Raw genomic sequence first — 26,796 nt, 5'->3', positions numbered from 1 at the left:
AGTTGTTCAGGGTCGTTGAAACAAAAAGAGTCTGTGAATTTGGAAAGGACCTCTCCAAACTGAGTGAATGGGCAGTAAAATGGCAAAAGCACTTCAGTGTCAACAAGTGTAAAGTGATGCATGTCAGGGCAAAAAAATCTTAATTTCACATATACACTCAGGGTGTCTGAACTGGTGCTGACTAACCAGGAACGAGACCTTGGGATTATAGTAGTGGCTCATTGAAGACATTGACCCAGCGGCTGTGAAAAAGGCAAATTCCATGTCACAGGTTCCCTGTCCACGAATTAGTGTTTGCGATTGAAAAGAAATGGCTGATGGAAGAAAAAATATAGTTTTTACTATGATGCAGTGATCTGGATAAAGTAGCTGTAAATGGTGGCTGTCTAATGACATATAAAATCTGCGAAGTCCGGTACAGTAGAAGGTTAAGGCTGTAGCCCCATGTCCAATGTGAGCTCATTGGGGCTTACTTCTAAGTAGACATGCTTTGGCATGACCTAGTTTCAGCTATCATTCTATTTATATGGCATTAGGCTACCAAGATAGCAATTGCTTTCTCATTAGTCAAATTTTCTTTTAAAGATAATTTTATAATCCGATGTTAAAATAAAAAGCAATGGAAAAGTAGCTTAGCATTGTATTACTCATCTTAGATGTCACTCTTGAGCTTTTAAATAGACTCTTGTCTGTTCTTCATTGCATTGCAGGTAACAGCAAAAAAAAAAAAAAAAAAAAAAAAACCATTAAAAAAACACACCATTCCTGAAATGTAAATTTTGATATGAAATTTCAAAGAAGATCTGAATGATGTGTAGAGGGGCTCTGAAGGGATTATAGAAAAGGACAGAACTGTGTGCTATTTAAAGCCTCAGCATATTACAAAAGGAGATTGTATAATGCGTTACCAGCTAGGGAAAAATCACAATAAAGCAAATGTCCTATGTACCCTTGCTATGTGGGACAACTTTTACCAAGAAAACCATGTGTTTTATCTCATAAAATGTTTTGTATATTTTTTGAAGAATTGCTATTCTAAGCATCTGTCTTTATGGTATTGTAATTTATTTCATATCTAGATTTCAAATATTTTTTTCTCATGGAAAAAATGACAATTCTATGTTTTTAAAATTTTGTTTGGTACTTTATGGCTAGATGCTGGTCTACAGAAAGCTTTTTAGACCCCAACACCCCATTTTTTGCCTCAATGCAAAATGGGACTCACTTTTGCTTCTTCCTGGTAAATTTCTAAGGAACCCTAGCCCTAGGGCACAGGCTAATTTTACTCTAGAATGTACCCAGAGTATCTCAATAGGGTGTATGGAATGTGTATTTTTCTACAATGAAAAAAAAATGTTTGGCCTTCCATTCAACTTCCACCTCCTATCAATGGCTTCTAGTCATGGTGGCTGTGTTTAACCTCCACTGCTGGAGGAAGTACCATACATGTATAAGACACCCCCATGTATAAGACGACCTCTATTTTTTTGAACCCAAAATTTTAAAAATGAACCCCTAAAATAGAAGTGAAAATCTGGATGATTGGCGATGGCATGTTGTTGATCTTTTTGGGGGTGATTGCCCTCAAAGTTTCCAGCATGAGGTGCATGCAGTGCACTGAGGTGCAGAAGCAAAGGCAGTGACTGGGGCACCCCCCCCCTCGGTGGCAGCTGCTGCTGCGGGGAAGCAGGCTCCTAAGCAGGATGCCAAAGAAGAGCCAGGGGGAAGGCAGCGGCCACTCTGCGTTGGGCCATGCCATTGAGCAGACTGAGCTGAGGAAGGTGGTGAGCGGGCTGGGGGCAGGGTGGGAATTTGAGAGAGGAAGAGGGAAGAAAAGGAAAGAAGGGCAAGGAGAAGTAGCTGAGGCAGCTCTCAGCAGCGGCAGTGGCAGCTGCTCTTGATCCGGTGGTTGAGCCAGCAGAGTCTTCAGGAGGCGAGCCAGTCACCAGCATGCAGCCCGGAGAGGGGGGGAGAAAGGGGGAATGGCAGCAGGAGGGACCGCCTCAGCCCGCCCAAGCCAAAATCCCGGACATATGCTGAAATATTTTTAAAATTCCCCCAGATGCCCATGTTCCGTGTACAAGACGACCCCTAATTTTTTACAATTTTTTTTAGCAAAAAACATGTCTTATACACGGAAAAATACAGTATACCTCTGAATTCCAGTTGCTAGCAGTTTCAGGTAGAGAGAGTGCTGTTGCATTCAGATCCTGCTTTTCAGCTTCCCGTAGGGATCTGTTTGGCCATTATGATGCTGGACAAGATGGGCCATTAGCCTGATCCACCAGGGCTCTTCTTATGGAAACGGCGGCCCTCCAGGTGTTGGTAGGGCCCCAGCTCCCATCTTCCCTGACTATTGGCCATGCTGACTGGGGTTAATGGGTCCATCATCTGTAGGACTGCAGGTTCCGCTTCCTTGGTGTATAGGGTCGTATTTCTTTCATGCGAAGCGATATTTGGAAAGACAGAAGCCTTGCTTGGAGAAATGATCTGTTTTGCATGGCAAATGTGAGCAAATCCTGAATTGGAAGCAGCACCTAGGGTTAGATTTCCAAAGGTTAGGTTCACACTTGGGTGCCTCCCTTTAATTGAATTCCAGCAGAAGATAGGATTCAAAAATGCATTATGACCTTTTACAAATTTACCTATTCAGCATTTATTAATTCCAAAGCGTGGCTTAAGTGGCCTCATTCTTCAGATAGACATGACCTCGAGTGCTTCACAGACATAAGGGTTTCAATAAAATAATGAAGGCAACAACAAAAGAGGCAAGAGATCAAGTGGGAACCTGAACCAAATACATGAAACAGCAGTGACAAAGCAATGCTGGGAGCAAAAGCATGCAAAGCTTCTAACGATCCTCTTTGTGCTTTGTAGTAGCATGTAGCAGAATATCCTTTCCCTGTAAAGTAGATGATGGGAGACCTTTCCTTCAAGGTGGGAAACCCAATTTGCCACTCTTTCCCCTATACCTTTTACAGCCACTAAACATTTGTACATCACTACTGGGAAAACCATAGCTTCCCAGTAGTGATGTACAAATGTTTAGTGGCCGTAGAAGGTATAGTGGTTTTCCCAGTAGTGATGTATGGAAGTGAGAGCTGGACCATAAAAAAGAATTGCCGAAGAATTGATGCTTTTGAATTATGGTGCTGGAGGAGACTCTTGAGAGTCCTATGGACTGCAAGAAGATCAAACCGATCCATCCTGAAGGAAATCAACCCTGAGTGCTCACTGGAAGGAGAGATCCTGAAGCTGAGGCTCCAGTACTTTGGCTACCTCATGAGAAGAGAAGACTCCCTGGAAAAGACCCTGATGTTGGGAAAGATTGAGGGCACAAGGAGAAGGGGACGACAGAGGACGAGATGGCTGGACAATGTTCTTGAAGCTACCAGCATGAGTTTGACCAAACTGCTGGAGATAGGGAAGACAGGAGTACTTGGCGTGCTCTGGTCCATGGGGTCACGAAGAGTCGGACACAACTAAACAACTAAACAACAACAACAAACATTTGTACAAGGGGAGGCACCCTCATCACACTTTGTGTTAACTTCTCCCACAGCAAGCTGTGGGGACCAAAACAAAAAAGAGAGAGAAGAAAACCTCATTCTGCAACTGTTCATCATGTTTGTAGTAGGGAAATTTCCCATGCTGAACAGTAAAGTACGGAATGTTCTACCAGAAGATCCACAGAATTATAGGATTGTAGAGTTGGAAGAAATCACAAGGGCCATCTAGATCTTCTGCTCGAGGTGGGGTTTGAACTCACAACCCTGAGATCAAGAGTCTCATGCTCTACCTTCTGAGCTATCCATGGATAGTGATGGCCACCAACTTGAATAGCTTTAAAAGGGGATGAGAGAAAGTCATTGAGGATAACAGCCATTAGTCACAATGGCTTTGTAGCACTTGCAGTGCCAGAGGCAGGGGCGGCGGCTCTGAATTCCAGTTTCTGGAGGTTCCTTGTGCAGAAAAGTGCTATTTGCCCTTATTTGCTGCTTGTAGGCTTCACTCGTTGGCCTCTGTGAGAGCAGAATGCTTAGGGCCACTAGCCTAATCTGCTAGCAGTGCTTTTTATCTTATAGAACACTTAATTAGTTAGTGCCTGTGCCATCTCCACTACGCTTTCCCTGGAGCATATACAACTGTTTTAATTATATAAAGGGGAGAGTTGTAAACAGGTAAGATACATGAGGGGAAGGATGAGTATTTGCTACTATCCTGTTCCTCATTGGGAAGCTCAGAAACACTTTTTCGGGGGGGGGGTCTCCCTCCAGGCGTTGGTGCACACCCACTTGCTTCGTGGTACTATGGCTACATGTGACCCCATACTGTTATTTGCCATAGATTTATGTTCCAGCACTGAAGAAGAAGAAAGCACACAGCTTAACGCTACATTTCATTTTTTGAAAAAGAATGGAAAAAAGGAGACAGCTTGGAAAGAGGAAAGATTCATAAGGGGCTTGGAAAGTATTGCATAAGAGGGGTGGTTTCTGATTTTTTTAAATTAATAATAATACTTTTTATCACTTTCTAGCCCTCTCAAAGCAGCTTACAAAAGATCCTTACAATAAAAATCGCATTCAGGCCTGTTATCCGAAACAGAAATAGCATGATGTCCGTGTGGTGTGCCGAGATTATTCAGTTAGAGGTACATGCATGCAAAAAGTTCCACATATTATCCTCGGCATTCTCCAGGTAGGTCTGGGAATGTCCTGTGTCTGAACTCTTGGAGAGCTGCTTCTGGTCAGTATTGACAATGCTGAGCTAAATGGACCAATAGTCTTACAGTGAAAGGCAGGCTCCTATGTTCCTATATTGTTCTTTTGTAACCATGTGGGGCAGCTGTCCTAGAATGGCTTGAACAGAAAGGAGAAAAGTCGCTATACAATTGTTGATGTGAACACATAGGCAGCTCAATCTGTATAATCCTTTTGGTGCTACAAAGTTCAGATGAAGAAGACATGTGGCTACAGCAGGTGGAAGGGAGAGGCAGAAATACTATTATTATTATTATTATTATTATTATTATTATTATTATTATTATTATTTTATATTAGCAGGGAGCGCATGACACTGCTCTGGCATTTGCAGAAATAAAAAAAAATTGGTGGTTTTTTAATGGACAGTGCAATTTGTGAGTTTCTACCTGTCATGCCAAAAATCAGGCAAAGCCACTCCCAAGCCATGTTTTGGTCAACCAGTTTGATTCAAAGTGGCCCCTGGCATCCAAACATCAATGAAGATGGCCTCCCCCACCTCGGGAAGCCTTGTGCTGAGTTTGACTACAGGCAGAGTCATGCCATGGTCACATTTCAGTCCGCCATCTTAATTCCAAATGGCAGCTGGTCAACAATTACTATAATTTTTCTCAAGGCAAAGAGGTGCATTTTCAGCATATGAGGGAAACTATATAACTATATAATGAAGGTGCTTGACACACGTCTGTGAGCCTTCAGATTGGCTCTGGAAATTTCCCCACAGTCTTTCCTGCCAGGAAAATTCCCAAGACAGATAGAAAGATGTATTCTCTTGTGAAATACATTAACTTCTAAGTGGTTTGCCCTTCTCTCCATCTGTTCTCCATAGGTTTCATTGCCTCTTGAGATATTGTTGTCAAACAAGGGTTCCTTACTGGAGGAGGCGGTCCAGGTTGTTGACCAGTAGTAGGAGGTTTTATCATATAACACCAATCCTGGCACAACTGCATTAGCTGCCATTTAGTTTCCAGACTCAAATCAATGCACTGGTTTTGACCTATGAAACCTTATGTGTTCAGGACCCCAGTACCTTAGAGATACCCTCCACCCACTGGATCCTCCAAGGGAGGTGCAGATGTTGGCAACAGCCTTCTCTCTCTCTCTCTCTTTTAATTTCATCTTATTAATATAATATTAACATAAGACTCAGCCTTCTCAGTGATGGCTTCCTGACTGTGGAATGCTCTCCCCAGAGAGTTGTACCTGTCACCATAATAGTCATAATCCATACTGAGACCTGGTGGTAGTAATTGATGATGACAACAATGTTAGGGGAGAATGGTGAAGATGGACAGGGCCTAAATTTTTGGCATATGTCAATACATCCAAAACCCCCAATAGTTCAATTAAGTTTGTGGAGAGGGTTTATTTTAGAAGATTAGGATAAAGTGATTTCTCAACGTCTTGGATTGTGATCATAAAAGATGCATCACATGAATTAATGTAGGGCATTATCTTCCCCTTTCCCTTCCCTCCTTTCTTATCCACTTTAGTTCCTCCCTTCCTTTTGTATCAGTTTGTTTAAAAGGTGGGCATTGGAGTGATGGAAATACTCCTCCGGTTTCCATCAAATAAGATGCCAAACCCCAAATACGGCTTTGAACTACCTCAGGACAACTTGTTTCCTGAGCATTCATCCAGATTTATTCGAACAAAGCTTTCTGGGAGGTAATACAGTGTTGGCTGCTAATTGAGTATTTATTAATTTTGATTTGCTTGTGGGGAGATAATATGATGTCAAGGGACACAGGTGGTGCTGTGATCTAAACCACTGAGCCTCTTGAGCTTGCTGATCACAAGGTCAGCAGTTTGAATCCACGCGACAGAGTGAGCTCCCATTGCCCTGTTCCAGCTCCGGTCAACCTAGCAGCTCAAAAGCATTCCGGCACAAGTAGATAAATAAGTACCACTGTGGCAGGAAGGTAAACGGTGTTTCCATGCACTCTGGCTTCCATCAGGTGTTCCGTTATGCCAGAAGCGGTTTAGTCATGTTGGCCACATGACCCAGAAAGATGTGCAGACAAACGCCGGCTCCCTTGGCCTGAAAGCGTACATGAGCACTGCACCCCATAGTCGAATTCGACTGAACTTAACCATCCAAGGGGTCCTTTACCTTTTTTTACCTTTTAATATGATGTCACATCAAGCAATTGTTCTCCCACGATTTTCCAGTGCATTTTCCTGTCACTTTCCTTACCTCAAAAAGTCCATTTTGGGGGGGAAGCAAGTTTGTTGCACAAGATCACCAAATCCCTGTTCAGCTGTGGAACCTGAATTTGCTAGTATGCAGTTGAATCCCATATGCTAAATAGCGACTGTCTGGAAGTGCCCACAGTGGGGGGGGGGGGGGAATGAAAGCTTTCTGGGTTCTACTGTTTCTTGCATGTTGCAATTTAGCAAAGGAAAATTCATGGGCTGTAATATGAATGCATGCTGTGCACAGAATCATAACAGCTATTTTTGACTGAGGGACAATAGAAATGAGGCTGGCTATTTCATGCTTCCAGGTGAGCACTGAGAGTTTCATCTCACCTTGTTAATGTCTGTGGGATGGGTACTATGCTGCTCCCACAGCAGGGATTATCCTCTGGTACAGAGGCACAATGCACTGGAAGCCTCTGCTTTTTAAAATGTATAAAGAACCTTTTTTTTTTTTTTTGCCTCTGTTCTCATACATTGCGGGACTCCAGCAAGTATCTGTGGACCATCTTACTAGGAAATGGGCACTTTAAACTCTATAGATAGTTCCTCACATATGGATATTGAGGACAAGCTATCCCCTCCGTCTTTCTTCTTAAGGAAGAAGTGTAGTGACCCTCAAAAAGCAAATGGCCCAAACTGCAAGTCCTCCTGAATGGCTTGGGTCCAGGATATTTGAAGTATGCCTCCTCCCGTACCAACCTGCTCATTCTGTAACCTAAGGTGGAGAGCTCCTTCTCTGAATCCCATACAGAAAGAGAGACACGGTTGATGGTGACAGATGATATGGTCTTCTCTGCCTAATCACTGCGAGACAGGTGGGAGCAGGAGGCCTGCTCTGTGAAAGTTCCCAGTGCAGCTGGCAGTTCCAGTACATTGTCATCATTGGTGAAGGCTATCCTAGCTTCATGCTGCAGGATAGAGAGGCACAAGTTGGACGACTTGAGAGTACTGTGCTAGGAACAGCCAACATTCTGACATGTTGGACAGCACTAGGCAAAGCTTTTTGATATTTTAATTTCAGGAAAGTATTTTTAAAAAGCATAAGAGGAAATCATGGATTTTGAACACAGCTCATGAACCTTAGCAGCGATGATGAATAACAGCTAGCTCCAAATTAGCTTTGAGCTCATGATGGGGCAAGGCTGAGTGAGGCTGGGTCGTATTCATGTTCAGGCTAGAAGGTGTTAAAATTGCAGAGCTCGCTGCCAGTTTGGAACTTAATTGGGGATCCCAAGAGATCAGCTGGCATCATAAAACATTTGCATCAAGAGTTTTCTCAGAACATTTCACTCTATTAACAAACAATAACACTGGTTTTTCTCAGTGCACCATGCTGATGTGCAACTTGAGCAATACGCCTTAGCTCCACATCAGAAGGCAGAAGCCTTTATTTCAGGCAGTACAGTTCCAGATTTTCACCTTTGGGTTGAAAATTTTGACCTAGCAATCAGTGAGTGTCGGATACCACAGTTTTACATTTGATTAGAACTTGTGGGATTGCAGTTGATTAACAGCAGAATGGACTTGACTTGCTCAGGGAGATGGTCCATCTTCAGCAAATGCCTTAATCGCCTACAATAAGCCCTAGGGGGAAATGGCCACGGCAAGAAGCCAGATGAATCTGGCAGGAGACACATCATTGCACTCAGTCACTTAATTAAGTAAACTGAAATTTTAAAATTGGCTGTTCCCAAAAGCACACATTCTCAGGTCATTATTGGCATTTTGGATTGCCTCAATGCCTTACATCAGGTGTGGGCAGGGGGAAGATCAGCACCTACATGGTAGGTTTCTGGGTGAATTGCAGTAGATTGGCAATACTTTCTCACTCCCAGTTGTCTAACAATAGCAGCAACTGCTAGGCTGCTAGAATTAAGCCAGCCTGAAGGAAATTGAGGAGTGGATCTTTGTTTGAAAGGACTGGAAGCACAATTATGGAATTGGAAACGAATTCTTGGACTTAGTATGTGCCCAGAGGCACCATGTTCTTTAATTTTAAGGGTGTGTCCATATTCCTCCTGAGTCTCTTCTTTTCTCTTGGCTCTGGATGTTTATACCTCAGGGCAGAAGCAGCTTGCTAGGTGGACTGTTACACTACTTCCTGGCAGGTAGTTCACTGTTGCATACTGGGAGGGAGAGGGCCAAGATGGTGGGGAGGTCGGCATGGTGCAAAAGCACTGGCAAGGAGTGCTGGCCTGGCTCTACTGGTGCACGTCCAATGTGCCAACCTCCTTTCCAACTTTCCCCTCTCCTGGTGTCAGCGACTGGGCAGAGGAGGAATGGTGGAGACTGCCTCCCCATCTTGACCCTTCCAGGGAGGAGGAAGAGGAAGACAGTATAGATTTACAACAGTGGTTTGCGGAGGGTCACAGCTCAGAGGCAGATGAGGGGGAAAGTTGGGAAGGCAGAACTAGAGCAGCAGCTGGCTAGCATGGTGTCATTAGAAAGCACTCCAGACCCTCAATTTCCCAGAACCTGGCAAGCCTTAAAAGTAGGAGAGCAAAGAGCTTAAAGACAGAGGGCACATAGCAGCACCCGAATGAGGAAGTGGGAAAGACGGGGGTGGAGATTCACTTGGGACAATGCCATTATCCAAGAGGATGGTAAGAAGCTTTCCCTTGTCTTTATACTTCCTGGGCAACCAGCCAGTAGCCGCTGACAGCATCCTGACACCTGGTAAGCAATCAAGTGACTCACCTGCTGAGATGCTAGTATACCACTTAAGCCTTAGAGCTCTAATTAAAAAACAAAGTAGCCTAAAGTCTGCTCACTACTGGCTTACAGGACACTATAAAAAGAAAACAGGTATCTAAATAATTCTAGGTCAGACAATAATTAATAAATCTCAAAGATTACATGCATCTGCCCAGATTCCTCTTGATGTTTGCAAGGTATAGATGATACTTGAAATGTGATAGATAGAGTGCTATGTATTGGGGAAATTTGGGCATTGTTCTAGGTACACTAGATGCTTAAAGAGGTAAATGTTTTATTTCCACACTTACTATTTACCAAGAACGTTTAGGCTGCATCCTCAATCCAATCAAATGAAAACGATATAGAAGAAAAAGACATGAAATTGCATCATACAAAGAAAAGATTAAAAACCAAAAAGGTATTGTGCAAAAATTGGAAGTGTAATCAGAATGAGAAAAATAGTGCATTTGGCTTAGCAAGTTACATTTAAGGTCTAAGAGGATTTTCCTGAAAACAAATAAACTGGATATTTAACTATATGAAATATTAGAAGTAGAAAGTCTGCGTGGCAGTCAGTTATATCTCTAGATAATGAAGGTCTGAAATATGTACCCATGAGAGAGAGAAAGATATTACACATTCTTTGCATCTGACATCATAAAAGGAAATTTGGGGAAAATGAACACATCTGGACAGTTCTCTCTTCAGGACATGCATCTGAAAAATGAAACCAAATTGAGAGACCAAAGTTGAGAATGAACTAATAAATGAGAGCAAAGTTATTCCAATAATTGCAGCTAATCATACAACCACCCATCAGCCATTTGTGGGTTGGGGAAGATGAAAAGAAAGCTCCATCCCAAAAAGCAGGTAGAGATCTGAGTTGTATTCAACTAAGTTTTACTCAGAGTAGATTTGCTGAAATTAATGGACCCAAATTTGCCATGCTTATTAATTTCAGTGGGTCATAACTTCTGGAATGCCCACGGGGCATGATGTAGTCCTTATGGAGTACCTGAACACACTGCAATGATTTTTTTTAAAAAAATCATTAAATAATTGAAAGTGCCTTGGGAAATTGTCACGTTCAGCTTTAGGGGGAATTGATGACCCAGAAGGGAGACTGGAAGCAACCAGCCACATCCTCAACTTAAGCTTGGCTGCTTGACAGCCGCTTGAAGATGCTGTGTCCTTAGAGAGTCAAGCTCTCTTTGTCATCACTACTGCCACCCAGTGGGTGCAATCATATGTGATTAAGTGATCTTGGTGGCTACTGGTGCATTTTTCCAAGTCTTATTGGCTGTGGCTTCTCCTGGACCAGGATAGCCTTGCTATGGTGATCCACACTTTGGTAACCTCCTATTTAGATTACCATAGCATAATCTCCCCCCTTCATGGATCACTGCCTTGCCGTGGCGAAGGGGCTTGAATAACTTGGAGAAGCTATAAGCTATGCCGTACAGGGCCACCCAAGATGGACAGGTCATAGTGGAGAGTTTTGACCAAACGTGATCCACCTGGAGCAGCAACCGGCAAGCCACTCCAGTATTCCTGCCAAGAAAACTCCATGGACAAAGACAAAAGGCATATAAAAGTTATGACGCTGGAAGATGAGCCCCTCAGGTCGGAAGGCGTCCAACATGCTACTGAGGAAGAGCGGAGGACAAGTACAAGTAGATTCAGAGCTGATGAAGCGGCTGGGCCAAAGCCGAAAGGACGCTCAGTTGCGGATATGCCTGGAAGCGAAAGGAAAGTCCAATGCTGTAAAGAAAAATATTGCATAGGAACCTGGAATGTAAGAACCATGAACCTTGGTAAGTTGGATGTGGTCAAAAATGAGATGGCAAGAATAAATATTGACATCCTGGGCATCAGTGAACTAAAATGGATGGGAATGGGCGAATTCAGTTCGGATGACCATCATATCTACTACTGTGGGCAAGAATCCCATAAAAGAAATGGAGTGGCCCTCATAGTCAACAAAAGAGTGGCAAAAGCTGTATTGGGATGCAATCTCAAAAATAATAGAATGATCTCGATACGAATCCAAGGCAGACCTTTTAACATCACAGTAATCCAAGTTTATGCACCAACCACTGGTGCTGAAGAAACTGAAATTGACCAATTCTATGAAGACTTACAACACCTTATAGAATTGAGACCAAAGAAGGATGTTCTTCTCATTATAGGGGATTGGAATGCTAAAGTAGGGAGTCAAGAGATAAAAGGAACAACTGGCAAGTTTGGCCTTGGAGTTCAAAACAAAGCAGGGCAAAGGCTAATAGAGTTCTGCCAAGAGAACAAGCTGGTCATCACAAACACTCTTTTCCAACAACACAAGAGACGACTCTACACATGGACATCACCAGATGGGCAGCATCGAAATCAGATTGATTAGATTCTCTGCAGCCAAAAATGGAAAAGCTCTATACAGTCAGCAAAAACAAGACCTGGAGCGGACTGTGGCTCAGATCATCAGCTTCTTATAGCAAAATTCAAGCTTAAACTGAAGAAAGTAGGAAAAACCACTGGGCCAGTAAGATACAATCTAAGTCAAATCCCTTATGAATACACAGTGGAAGTGAGGAACAGGTTTAAGGATTTAGATTTGGTGGACAGAGTGCCTGAAGAACTATGGATGGAGGCTCGCAACATTATACAGGAGGCAGCAACGAAAACCATCCCAATGAAAAGGAAATGCAAGAAAGCAAAGTGGCTGTCCAACGTGGCCTTACAAATAGCGGAGGAGAGAAGGCAAGCAAAATGCGAGAGAGATAGTGGAAGATACAGGAAATTGAATGCAGATTTCCAAAAAATAGCAAGGAGAGACAAGAAGGCCTTCTTAAACGAGCAATGCAAAGAAATAGAGGAAAACAACAGAATGGGAAGAACTAGAGATCTGTTCAAGAAAATTAGAGATATGAAAGGGACATTTCGTACAAAGATTACCATAATAAAGGACAAAAGTGGTAAGGACCTAAGAGAAGCAGAAGACATCAAGAAGAGGTGGCAAGAATACACAGAGGAATTATACCAGAAAGATATGGATGGCTCGTACACCCCAGGTAGTATGGTTGCTGACCCTGAGCCAGACATCCTGGAGAGTGAAGTCAAATGGGCCTTAGAAAGCACTGCAAATAACAAGGCCAGTGGAAGTGATGGTATTCCAGCTGAACTACTTAAAATTTTAAAAGATGATGCTGTTAAGGTGCTACACTCAATATGCCAGCAAGTTTGGAAAACTCAGCAGTGGCCAGAGGATTGGAGAAGAACAGTCTACATCCCAATCCCAAAGAAGGGCAGTGCCAAATAATGGTCCAACTACCGCACAATTGCACTCATTTCACATGCTAGCAAGGTTATGCTTAAAATTCTACAAGGAAGGCTCAAGCAGTAGGTGGACCGAGAACTCCCAGAAGTGCAAGCTGGATTTAGAAGAGGCAGAGGAACCAGAGACCAAATTGCAAACATGCGCTGGATTATGGAGAAAGCTAGAGAGTTCCAGAAAGACATCTACTTCTGCTTCATTAACTATGCAAAAGCCTTTGACTGTGTCGACCACAGCAAACTATGGCAAGTTCTTAAAGAAATGGGAGTGCCTGATCACCTCATCTGTCTCCTGAGAAATCTCTATGTGGGACAAGAAGCTACAGTTAGAACTGGATATGGAACAACTGATTGGTTCAAAATTGGGAAAGGAGTACGGCAAGGCTGTATATTGTCTCCCTGCTTATTTAACTTATATGCAGAATTCATCATGCGAAAGGCTGGGCTGGATGAATCCCAAGCCGGAATTAAGATTGCCGGAAGAAATATCAACAACCTCAGATATGCAGATGACACAACCTTGATGGCAGAAAGTGAGGAGGAATTAAAGAACCTTTTAATGAGGGTGAAAGAGGAGAGCGCAAAATATGGTCTGAAGCTCAACATCAAAAAAATGAAGATCATGGCCACTGGGCCCATCACCTCCTGGCAAATAGAAGGGGAAGAAATGGAGGCAGTGAGAGATTTTACTTTCTCGGGCTCCATGATCACTACAGATGGTAACAGCAGTCACGAAATTAAAAGACACCTGCTCCTTGGGAGAAAGGCGATGGCAAACCTAGACAGCATCTTAAAAAGCAGAGACATCACCTTGCCAACAAAGGTCCGTATAGTTAAAGCCATGGTTTTCCCAGTAGTGATGTATGGAAGTGAGAGCTGGACCATAAAGAAGGCTGATCACCGAAGAATTGATGCTTTTGAATTATGGTGCTGGAGGAGACTCTTGAGAGTCCCATGGACTGCAAGAGGATAAAACGCATCCATTCTTAAGGAAATTAGCCCTGAGTGCTCACTGGAAGGACAGATCGTGAAGCTGAGGCTCCAGTACTTTGGCCACCTCATGAGAAGAGAAGACTCCCTGGAAAAGTCCCTGATGTTGGGAAAGATTGAGGGCACAAGGAGAAGGGGACGACAGAGGACGAGATGGTTGGACAGTGTTCTCGAAGCTACAAACATGAGTCTGACCAAACTGCGGGAGACAGTGGAAGACAGAAGTGCCTGGCGTGCTCTGGTCCATGGAGTCACGAAGAGTCGGACACGACTAAACAACTAAACAACAACAGCATACAGTGGTGCCTCGCAAGACGAAATTAATCCGTTCCGCGAGTCTCTTCGTCTTGCGGTTTTTTCGTCTTGCGAAGCACGGCTATTAGCGGCTTAGCGGCTATTAGCGGCTTAGCGGCTATTAACGGCTTAGCGGCTTAGCAGCTTTAAGAAAAAGGAAACAAACTCGCAAGAACTCGCAAGACGTTTTGTCTTGCGAAGCAAGCCTATAGGGAAATTCGTCTTGCGGGACGACTCAAAAAACGCAAAACCCTTTCGTCTAGCGAGTTTTTCGTCTTGCGAGGCATTCGTCTTGTGGGGCACCACTGTAATCTCCGTGGAGTTACCCCTGGAAGTGCAAGCATGAGAGACAAGATTTGTATATTGTATCAGCAACAATATCAGACGTCAGCAGGGTTCCCATTAAGAAGATCACACGTGTTGTTTAACGTGGACACAGCCAGTGGAAGTGTCAGGAGAGGGGAAGGATTTGTATTTTGTCAACAGCCACAGTAATGGTGGCAAACTTACGCAGCTTCTCCAGCAGAGGCAGAAGGGAAGATGACTATCATTTCCACAGCCAGTGCTCCTGAAAATACTAATTGTCTGCAGAGTGACTTGAATATACAAAAAACACAGTGTACTAATAACTAACATGTGTAGTTTCAGTAAAGTAAATTAATAACAAAATGAAATTGCCACTGTTCCAAGAAATATGTTCTCGCTTTGCAGTTATTTTAGCTGAGCAATCTTTGGCAAAGGATACAGAGTTTGATAAAGTGATCAACTCCAGGTTTTTTTTGGAAATGAAAGGTGGTTAAAAAATATTATTAACATCATAAATGCAACACTTAATATGTGTGGGACTACCCTGGTGAATGTAAATTTGAATACTGAAGACATCTTTGGCATGTGATGTTGGTGCTTTTCTGTTAGTATAGTTTGCCATACCAAAATAAATATCCCAAGCTCTATAATTGGAAAGATGTATTATTTAAAATGGACATGGTTGAATATATGCCTCACTTCTATTTTAACGAGGTTTAGATTTAGACTCCCTTTAGATGTTATATTATCCAGCAAGCCTAATGGTGCCCTTTAGGTGTTCCTTCGCTGGTTTAAAGTCTGGTTTAAAGACAATAGACATCCGGGTTCAACTGGATCCTGTGGAGATAGGTCATCAGGCATGATCCCCTTTCTCCCTCCATGAGTTTAGCTTGTACCATTTCACCATAGACATGCTCCGCATGAGGCTACCTTTGAAGGTGACTTGAAAACTACAATTAATCCAGAATGCAGCTGCTAGACTGGTGACTGGGAGCAGCCAGCCAGACCATATAACAGCAGTTTCCAAGCACAATTCAAAGTGTTGGTGTTGACCTTCAAAGCCCTAAATGGCCTCGGCCTGGTATTCCTGAAGGAGCATCTCCACCTACATTGTTCAGCACAGACACTGGGGTCCAGGTCTGAGGGCCTTCTGGAGGTTATCTCCCTGCAAGAAGTGAAATTACAGGAATCCGGAAAATGCCTTTTCAGTAGCTGTACCCACACCTTGTGGAATGCCTTTCTGGCAGATGCCAAAGAGTTAAACAGCTATAATTTTTTTTATAAACATCTGAAGACAGCCCTGTTTCAGAAAGCTTTTCATGTTTGTTTCCCCCCTGTATTTTTCTTGGAAGCCACCCAGAGTGGCTGGGGCAACTCAGTCAGATGGGTGGGGGTATCAGAAATATGTTGTTGTGGATGTGTTCATCATATACTGGGAATGAACTTCCTGCAGTCAGTTTATATTTGGACAGATGTTTCACTGTCCATTGATACTGCCATTATCTTGCCTTTCTCCATTTTCAAAGTCTTTCCTTCAATTAAAAAACCCTTTATGGGAGTTTGTTCATATTCACCCTTGGCACCTCTTCTGGTTCCTGTTCTCTTCCAGAGCCCTGACAGTGTCACAATGAGAGGCTTCCCAAGATTCTGCCTGTCCTTTCCATGCTGTTTCAACATTGCCAGCATGAGTGGAATACATATTACGGCAATTACACACACTCTTCTTCAGACCTGCCTCCACCTCCCCCACAATAATTTGGCTTCTTTCTTCAATATGAGGACTTGTTACTCTTTAGAGCTGTAGTTTGGCTTATCCATTTCAGTCTGCAGTAATTTATTTATGAAAGTATTGCTTCGTTGGTTCTGACATAACTTTTATAATAGATTCCCACCCCCCTGTGATGCTTCTCTGGCATTGTTCATGTTTTGAGATCATATTTTTATTTTTATGTTATGTTATTTTGATTTATTTTACAGGTAGATATACAATTATAGATAATTGATTATAGATAATTGATTACTAGCAGTTTGCTGTTGAGGAAAAGGAAATATTAAAAGTTATCCTTTTGATCCATGACTTTGACCGATACTTTCAAATAAGCATTTTTATTTTCATTGGCATACCAGTGTAAATGCAGTTTGAGTAGATCAGAGCTGTGCCTTTGTTGCAGAGCTAATAATTAGCATGTAGATTCTCCTAATGCTTTTGATAACAGGAGGAGCCTTTAAAAAAAAGAAAAGAAAAAGAAAAGGTGTTTTCAAGGAAGGACAAAATATAGGTTAGTGTATTCAGGTCACAGCACTGATAACCCAAATTGTTATCCAACAATTGCTGTAAGTATATGGCAGGCTCTTACATGTACCCTCCTAGATAGTGGTCTCCCCTATTTGTTTGTTCTTTAACAGTAATAAATATTCTGTTCATGTCATGCTAAACAAATTTTAGGAGGAAATCTACATCCATATGCCAGTCCCTAGGCCATTTCTCAGTCCTGATCCAAGCTCATAGCATCTCCTAATGGGTTTTGAATTTCTTTCCAACTTACTCCAAATGGCAGAATGCATTTTTCCTTTTGTTTCATGGAGGTTCGCACAGGAGAGTATTTGACCTCCATATAGTATATTACAAATCCCACTTAACAATTTCATAAATGAAGTCTAGAAATTTGTGAAGCTGGCCAACTGAACTGAACTAAGCCTCTTACTGACTCAGTTCATGTGTAACAACTAACCATGGTTTGATGTCCTGGCATGTTAACTTACTGTGGTTCCTACAAACCACAGTTTCCTGTATTCAGATAAAATAGGAAACTGCTGCTTATAACAAACCAGGTATGGAAGATTTAATTCTTAAATGCAAAGGGAAGGGAGAGTATGCAAGCTTTAGTGAAGTAATCACTAATGAGCTCAATGGGACTTACACCCAGAGAAGCATGTATAGGATTGCTTCCTTAACTGGAACTTAAATCTGTTGAAAACAAAATGCTGAAATGCCAAACAGCTATTGGATATGGAAGATCAAGATAAAGTGTATTTAGCTTTGTAGTTCAGGCTTCAAGTGATTATTGTCTTATACATACTATCTAGGGGCTCGTATACCCTGTCATATATGGATCTATGTTTAATATCAGACTGTCATTTTACAACATAAAGCTGACCTGTTGGTTAAGTGGCCTTAGATTGACATACAACGCAGCTGACTCCAGGATAGTGAAAACCTGACAAGAATCTAGGAGTACAGAATCTAGGAATTTGCCTGGAGCCTTGGGTCTGAACAAACTGTTGCCTCGGGTAAACAGGTACTGTTAACTATTTATTGCTTGCAGGCAGTTTTGTTATGTGTTAAGCAAGAGGTTATGAAATTTGGAAAGCTGACTCAAGTTACTTTGTAATAATCTTGTATCTATATTTGTAAGAAATGGATATTATTTCCTTAATCTTCCTGTTCATATTCTTCAAGATGAAAATCCCTGCATAAAGTTCATCCAAATTTCCCCATAATCATTTAAATACAAGGTGTTAATGGGTGTGGTGCATTGCTTTGAAAGCATTTGCTGATTATTATTTTTTGGGAGGTGTTTTTCCAGTCCCATTATTAGAACTTCAGATTCATAATGCCGCTGTGAATGCCAGTTAAAATATAACATCATGTATCCACAGTAGGAATGGAAGGGACTGTCATTTTATGTTCTCTTGGTTTCACATTTTCCTAATCTTAAATTCAGTTCTCTGCATTTCTTCAGGAATCTGCATTTTTTCTACATCTATCTATCTATCTATCATCTATCTATCTATCTATCTATCTATCTATCTATCTATCTATAAATCCTAATGAAAATTCATCTTCATTTTGGTGCAGATTTCTCCTAACAAACACATTTTTGTATGCAGTTTTTACAAACGTACACATTTTTTGCAAAGCAGTTACCTCCAATATAATACATTTTTGTGTGTTATTTTCACAGATGTATTCAATTTTTATTCACACTTTGCCCTGATATATGTGTTTATGAAAACATTTTTGGTTGGTTGGAGAACCACCTGGCGAAATTCAGAAAAGTGTGCATTTCAAACTATGGCTGTGCTTCAGTTCTGATACTGTTTGGGGAAGTGCAAATTTGGTAGATTCACCTTTAGATGCAAACTGAATTGAATTCCTCCCCCATCCGTAATCCACAGGAGCTCTTTGCAGTCATCCCTGATCACTGTGGATGCCAACTGGATCAATAGTCTTCCACTTAGAGAAATAACCTCTGTGGCTTCTTCAAGGGTGATCCCATGCCCTGCATCCTGAAGTCTGTCGGATCCTGCAGCTTGGAGCAATGGCACATTCATGTCATATGCACCCAAAGGAATATTTCCAAACGACTTCTGTTATTGGAGTGGAGTAGTTGGAAATCACACCTGATACAATGATATCAATAAAAATGTATTGACTCCTTCTTACTGTTTCAGCAGCTTGTTGTCTCGGACTCATTCTTTTTGGATGTAATCTCCTTGGGACTTTCTTGAGATTAGAAGAATCATAATATTTATATAATTATTTATTTTTTAATATTACTATAGAATTTTACAGGTGGGACTTATAACAAAAAAAAAAAATGTTATGGAGTGCTCCTGTTTAGGTTTCTAGTCAGCCAGCCATATCTTCTTCAGTTACGCTTCATTCTGGTCCCCATTCCTCCATGGTTTTCCATTTCGCCATCAGCACTCTCTGACCAAAGAGCTTGGTTAGTTGACCTTGGGTTTTGAGTTTCTCCCTGCCCTTTGAGGTTCCTTGCCCCCCTATTAAATATTATTTGTGCTTGTCCTGAGCATGCTCAGCCCAAGCAGGACAGCTGCCCCATGGTTTAATTCTTTATTGACAAAGTATGAACTTACAGTAGCTCCTGAGGTGCACTAAATGTGCGCGTGCACACACACATACACTCTCTTTCACTTCTGGTGGCTAGGCAACTGATGCCCCTCCCTGGGCTTGTGCTGGAGCAATGGATGGTTGGAGCAATGGGTGGCCACGCCTACACCCTCATCTGACGGTGTGAGTGCAAGCTTCCTGCAACTTCTACATGCAAGTTGTCACTGTGCCTGCCTTTTCAAGCCTCTCCTGTTTCTAGGGGACAGTGGGGGAGAGGACAGAAGGGATCCTGCTGCCCCCTCCCTTCAGGCACCATCTCTCAGCTCCTGGTGCGACATGGCCTTCTTGCAGCTCCAGCTCCTGTCCTACGTCCTGCACCTCCTCCCTTGTCTCTGACTGCTCAGACCCCTCCCCATCCTCCAGCTCTGGTTCCTGTCTCTCGGGAGGCACAGAACCCCTGCCATCTTCCAAGTCTTCTGAATAATTTTCTGTCTTCTTCTGCATGGTTACATAGACAATATTCATAAATGGTGCCTGTGCTGCACTAGGTCTCTTCTTTCCTGAAGTTTATCTATTTGGCACCTTTCTGTCTCTCAGGGGCATGTGCCAGGCACTGCTTGCTATAGAAACAAGCACACATGTGCAGAAACAAAATTTCATTCTCAGTTGCTATCAAAATTTCGCCCTCAGTTTCCATTCTCTTCTGAGATTTCCAAGTAATTCCCTGTGTTCTTCTGCATGGTTACATAGGTAATATTTGGAAATGCCCAGTGGACCTCTTCCTTCCTAGACGATATATATTTGACCCCCTTCAGTCTCCCAGGAATGTGATCCTGTGGAAGCAAGCACACTCATATGGAAACAAAATTTAACTCTCAAGTGCCGCTTTCTTTTGAGACTCCCAAATAATCCCTTGTCTCTTTCTGCATGGTTACATAGATAATATTTAGAAATGGTGGCCATTTCCCATTGGATCGGTTCTTTCCTAGAGTGTATATATTTGACCCTCTTCAGTCTCTCAGGAATATGTGCCATGTAGTCTTGTGGAAGCAAGTACACTTATACGGAAAACAAAATTTCACTCTCAGTCGTCTGTTGGGAATTTCTGCAATCTTCCCAGGAGCTGCTTTGTCCCGTAGCACAGCAATATATTGAAAACACAACAAAACACAATAGAAGGAAAGGGTACTTTTGTTTTTGTTTTAACAGGGCTGGAGCACAAATCAGCTCATAGGTTTTGAATAAACCAGCTGTCTTCATTTCACTCCAACATTCTAGCCATTCCAGCCACAGTGGAGAGTTTCAAAGAACTGTTTCAGGAGTGCTTGTGGGTAACAGGGTTTTGAGGGTGGAGGTAGAGGGTATATAACTGAGAATCTTTTCCAGTACAGTGGTACCTCGGGTTACATACGCTTCCGGTTACATACGCTTCAGGTTACACACTCTGCTAGCCCAGAAATAGTGCTTCAGGTTAAGAACTTTGCTTCAGGATAAGAACAGAAATCGGGCTTCGGCGGCGCAGCAGCAGCTAAAGTGCTTCAGGTTAAGAACAGTTTCAGGTTAAGAACGGACCTCCAGAATGAATTAAGTATTTAACCCGAGGTACCACTGTATATAACTGAGAATCTTTTCACAGTGCTGAGTCACAGAAAGAGTTACGCTCCCTTTTAAAAGAAGCGCCGTAAAGTACATTAAACTGGCTCACAAAGGAAAGACGCCTAGAACAGGAGGAAACACGGAGGCTGAGGAGAATGACACAGCCTTGTCACTGAGAACCAGGTGCCTTCTTTATAGGTAGGATCAGACACACCTCCCCCCAATGGAGCATGTGTGTGCATTGGGCCAAAGAGTCGCAAGGAGTGAGCTTGCCCCACCTCATCTCTAGAAGCTTAGTGAGAGGAGCAGGTCAACTGGTGGGACATCTTTGTAGCTTCCATTCAGTTATGAACCTCTTACCTTGCTCTTATACCTGGGAATTGTGACTCCTGGACTTAGCTTGCTACTGAGTCTGTACCCCTATAAGTCTGAATAAAGATCTCTTCCTTCCTTACAAATAAAAGTCACTGTCATGTTTTTTTAGGAAGGGAGTGTGACATCCTGAAGGGTTTGCACAAAGCGTACATTGAGGTTACATTTTACTGAGCAATCGTTTGTTGATTTGTATACAGTCTAAACCACTGAGCCTTGGGCTTGCCGATCAGAAGGTCGGCGGTTTGAATCCCTGCGACGGGGTGAGCTCCATTGCTCGGTCCCAGCTCCTGCCAACCTAGCAGTTCAAAAGCATGTCAAAGTGCAAGTAGATAAATAGGTACTGATGAGGCGGGAAGGTAGATGGCGTTTCTGTGCGCTGCTCTGGTTTTGCCAGAAGCAGCTTAGTCATGCTGGCCACATGACTTGTAAAAACTGTCTGTGGACAAAATTCGGCTCCCTCAGCCAGTAAAGCAAGATGAGCACAGCAACCCCAGAGTCGTTTGCGACTGGACTTAACTGTCAGGGGTCCTTTACCTTTTTTTTTTAATACAACAATGAGCTTTCATCCTGATTTGCTTGCTGGGTGTTTCTGCATCTTCCTGTTAATCATCTGTTAATCATACCATACTTTTCAGTGTATTTTCCTGTCACCTTCCTAACAGCAAAAAAGTAAGGTTTTTAATTTTATTTTTTAAAAATAGGTGTGTGTGTGTGTGTGTGTGAGAGAGAGAGAGAGAGAGAGAGAGAGATAGGGCGATAGAGCACTTTAATCCACTTTAATTGCACAAACCTAACTTTCCACAATGTGGTTGAATCCCTCCTGAAAAATATTGACGGTCTGGAGGTGACCCAAGCTACTTTCTCTCCAGCTCAGTGCCTCCATCTGTAAAATAGGGTTAATAGTACTGAACTACCTTTTAAGTGAATTAAACAAAAATCCAAATGAATTAGTGCTGCATTAGTGCTGACTCGGCCCCAGACACACTGACCAGATGTTTGGAAGCTGTGGCTGGATGGTTACGTGGAAGCCGGTTGAAGTTAAATCCTTCGAAGACAGAGGTCCTCTGGCTGGGACGGGACGATATGGGATTGGGGGGGCAACTCCCATCTCTTGCGGGGGTGCAATTAGTGCCAGCACCGTCCGTTAAGAGTTTGGGTATAATCTTCGATACCTCCCTCTCTATGGAGGCGCAGATTACAGCTATAACAAAGGCGGCATTTTTTCATCTCCGCCAAGCTAAGCAGTTGGCCCCTTATCTCTCTCGCCCTGACCTAGCCACTGTGATCCACGCGACGGTCACCTCCAGACTGGATTATTGTAACTCGCTCTACGTGGGGCTGCCCTTGAGACTGACCCAGAAACTCCAGCGGGTGCAGAATGCCGCAGCGAGACTCCTTATGGGGTCTTCGCTGCGAGATCACATTCATCCGGTACTATACCAGCTGCACTGGCTCCCGGTGGAGTACAGGATCAGGTTTAAGGTGCTGGTTTTAACCTTTAAAGCCCTATGCGGCCTAGGACCCTCGTACCTACAGGACCGCCTCTCCTGGTATGCCCCACAGAGGAACCTACGGTCTGCAAATAAAAACATCCTGAAGGTCCCAGGCCTCAGAGAGGTTAGGCTGGCCTCAACTAGAGCCAGGGCCTTCTCGGCTGCGGCTCCAATCTGGTGGAACGCTCTGTCACAAGAGACTAGGGCCCTGCGGGACCTGACATCTTTCCGCAAGGCCTGCAAGACAGAGTTGTTCCACCAGGCCTTTGGTCAGGGCCCAGCCTGACTCCCTCCTCTGGCAACCTGCACAGAACTTTGCTTAACGGTTGCCATTAATTTGATTTTAATTAATTTTTATAATGAAATGTTTTAGAATGTTGGATTATTTGATTGTTTGATTATTTGTTTGTTGTTAGCCGCCCTGAGCCTGGCTTTGGCTGGGGAGGGCGGGATATAAATAAAATTTATTATTATTATTATTATTATTATTATTTCGCTAATCTTGACTTTTACACAAAGAATGTTTATAGTCAGAGCAAAAGAGCATTTCTGGAGTCTTGTTTCTTTAAGACACAGTACACCGTCCTTTCAGAATGCAAATATTCGGTGGATTTAATAGTTTGCAGTTCGAGTCCGCCGTTTGCTTTGTAACCTGCCACTCGCCATGACAAAGATAATCGCATTTGGCAGCCTTCTCTTGGTTGAGCCAGGCAAATTGAATTAATATACTGCAGAGATTAAATGTTTTAGCAATTGCTGTTGCTTGCAGAATTGGGAGAGGGAGAGCAAGCAAGTTTTGGAGCACAAGGAGCTTACTTCCTGTCCTGCCATATGGTACTCTCCCTGAGAGAGAAGGTTTGATCTTTGGCTTCTCACCACATCAAATTGATTACTAAGAAGAAGTGGGGTGGGGTGGGGGCTGCAAGCATGCTAAGTGCTGTTTCATTCCAGGCTCCTTTGCAACCGCTATTCATTGTCTTAGCAGGGCAGCCCATTAAACCCGTGTGCAGAACGGCTTCTGAAGGACTTGCCCTTTGCAGGCTCTTTCAGTGTCGCTCATTAAGTTGTGTGTTGCTTTGAATTAACGGGCCTGTAACTCATCTTGCATCTCTCTTACAAACTCATTGGTTAACAGAAGCGGAGCTCAGGTGTTTTCTGCCTACTGCTAAGAACTGAAAAAGAAAGGGGCGGTTGTTTTGGAAACGACAGTCTGATTAGGTTATTCCAGAGGGGTAACCATGTTAGTCAGTTGCAGAAAAAACAACAGAGTATTGTGTGGTGCCTTTATTCTGGCAGAGCTCATTTTGTCAGATGCATGAAATCACCCTTTGGCAGAGGGTGGCCTTCAACTAAGTTTTTACTCAGAGTAGACCACCGATTGAAATTATTGGCCGTGACTTAATAATGTTTATTGATTTCAGTAGGTCTACATACCCTCCAACATTTCTCCAATGAAAATAGGGGCATCATATTCAATGAAGATGATGATGATGATTTTATTATAGTTCTATGTGATAGCTTTTTATGTTAAACTTTTCAATCTCTTTTGTGATGAGATTGTGTACTGTATGCTTTTTATTTTTGGTTTATTGACTGTAATGAATTCATAGAATCAATTGATCTTTGGACAGGGATAGTCTGGCCACAGTGGTGTTTGTTTTGGTCCTCCAGTTGGATTGCTGGAGTGGGTTATTCATGGCACTGCCTTTGGAGACAAACTGGAAGCTTCAGTTGGGGAAGAATGCAGAGGTCATAGTTATGACTGGAACTGCCAGGTTTGGTATACCTGGTACACCAATTTTATAACTGGTGTATCAGGAAGTTTTTTAATGTTTGACATTTTACTTTGTTTTTGTATGCATTGTAAGCTGCCCGTAGTGGCTGGGGAAACCTAGCCTGATGTGCGGGGTGTAAATGTTGTTGTTGTTGTTGTTATTATTATTATTATTCTTATTATTATAGCTCTGCATCAATGCAAAGTGTCCATCATTATCTTTAATAAAGCCATAGATAGTTTGGGATGTAGATTCAAGAAGGAGCATTTCTTCCCATTGCAATGGGCCCATAACTTCTACTGAGATCCCCTGAGTGCTTCCATTAATAGAGGTGCTGTATTCAGGAACAAGGGAGAGAGCTTTCTGAGTAGTGGCACCTCAGTTATGGAATGCCCTCCCTTAACAGTCTCACATGATACCTGCGAAACATTTTGACCTCAGGAAAACTATTTGCATTTACCCAGGCATTCTAATATGTTGTAAATCCTACTTTCATTTTCAAGGATTTTGTCTGCTCTATTATTTATATCGTGATATAAATTGGTTGTATGCTGCCCTTAAATCCAAATAGTATAGACATGTTTTAAATAAATGAAACAGGTGCTTTTTATTCTCCTTAATAGTGGTTGGCAGGAGATACCTTTCCTACTTATGAAGTAGTAATTAAATGCCTACTTGCTGCCACTAAGCTATGTCTTGCCTAGTTATGGAGGTTATCTAAGGTCCCTACTCTCTCTGTCAGCTATGGGACTTTGCAATTATGAGTAAATTAACTGAACAGATCCTAGTAGCAGGAGGACAAATCAACAACAACCCTGCTTCCTTGAAAGTTTGTTACTTTGGTTTCATATACTGTACAGTACTAATATAAACAAGCAGACATTTCTCAAGCCACAAACTGATATATTGCAGTTATGGTCCTTTAATATTTGCCAGCTTTTTCACAAATGTATGTTATGGAATGTTGGAATGGGGTAGGGGAGGAAATGTTTTGTGCAGTGCCAACAATCTAGAAAGACCTAATGACCCACCCATTTAGTAGAGATCTCCTTCATCTCTGCTTGCTATATTTTGACTGTGCAATGGGTTTTTTTAAAATAAAAAAACCAGATCGCTTAGAATCATAGAGTTGGAAGGGATCCTGAGGATCATCTAGTCCAACCCCCTACAATGCAGGAATGTGCAGCTGCCCCATATGGGGATCAAACCTGCAACCTTGGTATTATCAGCACCATGTTTTAGCCAGCTGAGCTATCCAGGCTTAAAAGGCTTATTAACAGGTTATTGGTGATGATTGAGACATGGAGCCTCCATGTTCATGGCAGCATATCCCTGGTGATCAGATGCTGGGATGAAAGAACAAGCGATGGATAATTCAATGTCCTGGTTGTCTGCTTCCCAGAAACATCTGCTGTTCCTGTGTGTGTGTGTGTGCGCATGTATGCATGCACGCACGCACGCTCTTGATAGTGAGTCTTAAAATGGACCCTATTCATTTCATGTAAAACAGAAATAAAATGAGCAGGTGAGTGCAGGGCTCCTGCACCTTTAATAATAAACTGCACTTGGTGAAATTTCATCTTCTACACAACTATTAAAGGTGCAGGAGCCCTGTCATCTTTTCCAACCTGAACAGAAATTAACCCCAGGAAACAGGATGCTCTACAAAAACAAGCAAACAAGCAAAAACAAGCATCCCTCTAGGATGCTTCGATTAAACTGCAGAATCAGCAAGAATTTTCCAGCAACTTGCTCCTTATCAACCCAAATTCCTGCCTAAAATAACCCATAGCCCAGCCCGTTATGTATAGCTATTTAAGATCAGGGAGGCTCCTGTAGAAGGACTAATCCCACTTGCAGTAACTGTGTCAGGGAAGTCACAGAATGCCCTGTACAATCAGCATCCTGCTGAGGATTTCTTGCCTCTGTGGGTGAATCATCTGGCGATAAGGTGAAGAAATCACATGCCTGGATGGGTTATAAAACAGCAGTTCCACGTGGCTGGTGAGATGTTCTGTCAGGCTTATGAGATTTTGGAACTTAGTCCATTGGCAGGCTGCCTTCAGCAGTATAGACAGGGCATGTGGGAGCAACGCTCTCCTGCTATACACGAATGTCTGCTGCAA

General features: G+C 42.7%; 1 protein-coding gene and 2 long non-coding RNA genes across 7 annotated transcripts in view; 2 read left to right on the top strand and 1 right to left on the bottom strand.

Annotated features, from left to right (window-relative positions):
- The window catches only part of SLC24A4 (solute carrier family 24 member 4), a 105,799-nt gene that overhangs the window by 36,253 nt on the left and 42,750 nt on the right, over nt 1-26,796 (top strand). The gene's annotated exons all lie outside the window — the stretch shown is intronic.
- On the bottom strand, nt 2,134-10,017 carry LOC308470517. The gene is made up of 3 exons (XR_013982461.1): nt 9,968-10,017; nt 7,662-7,870; nt 2,134-2,537 (listed from the first exon to the last, which is right to left on the bottom strand). It is a non-coding gene; the product is annotated as an uncharacterized lncRNA (long non-coding RNA).
- On the top strand, nt 16,248-19,019 carry LOC308470332. 4 transcript variants are annotated; one of them, XR_013982370.1, is made up of 3 exons: nt 16,248-16,553; nt 17,664-17,875; nt 18,756-19,019. It is a non-coding gene; the product is annotated as an uncharacterized lncRNA (long non-coding RNA). The 4 variants fall into 4 exon arrangements; XR_013982371.1 differs by lacking the exon at nt 16,248-16,553 and adding an exon at nt 16,563-16,910 and having other exon boundaries at nt 17,730-17,875; XR_013982372.1 differs by lacking the exon at nt 16,248-16,553 and adding an exon at nt 16,563-16,910 and having other exon boundaries at nt 17,708-17,875.

The sequence above is a fragment of the Podarcis pityusensis genome, assembly GCF_964106645.2.
Source record: "Podarcis pityusensis genome assembly, chromosome: 1".
NCBI classification, from domain to species: Eukaryota; Metazoa; Chordata; class Lepidosauria; order Squamata; family Lacertidae; genus Podarcis; species Podarcis pityusensis.
Note: the sequence above shows the minus strand (reverse complement) of the source record. Positions and strands in the feature narration are given on the sequence as shown.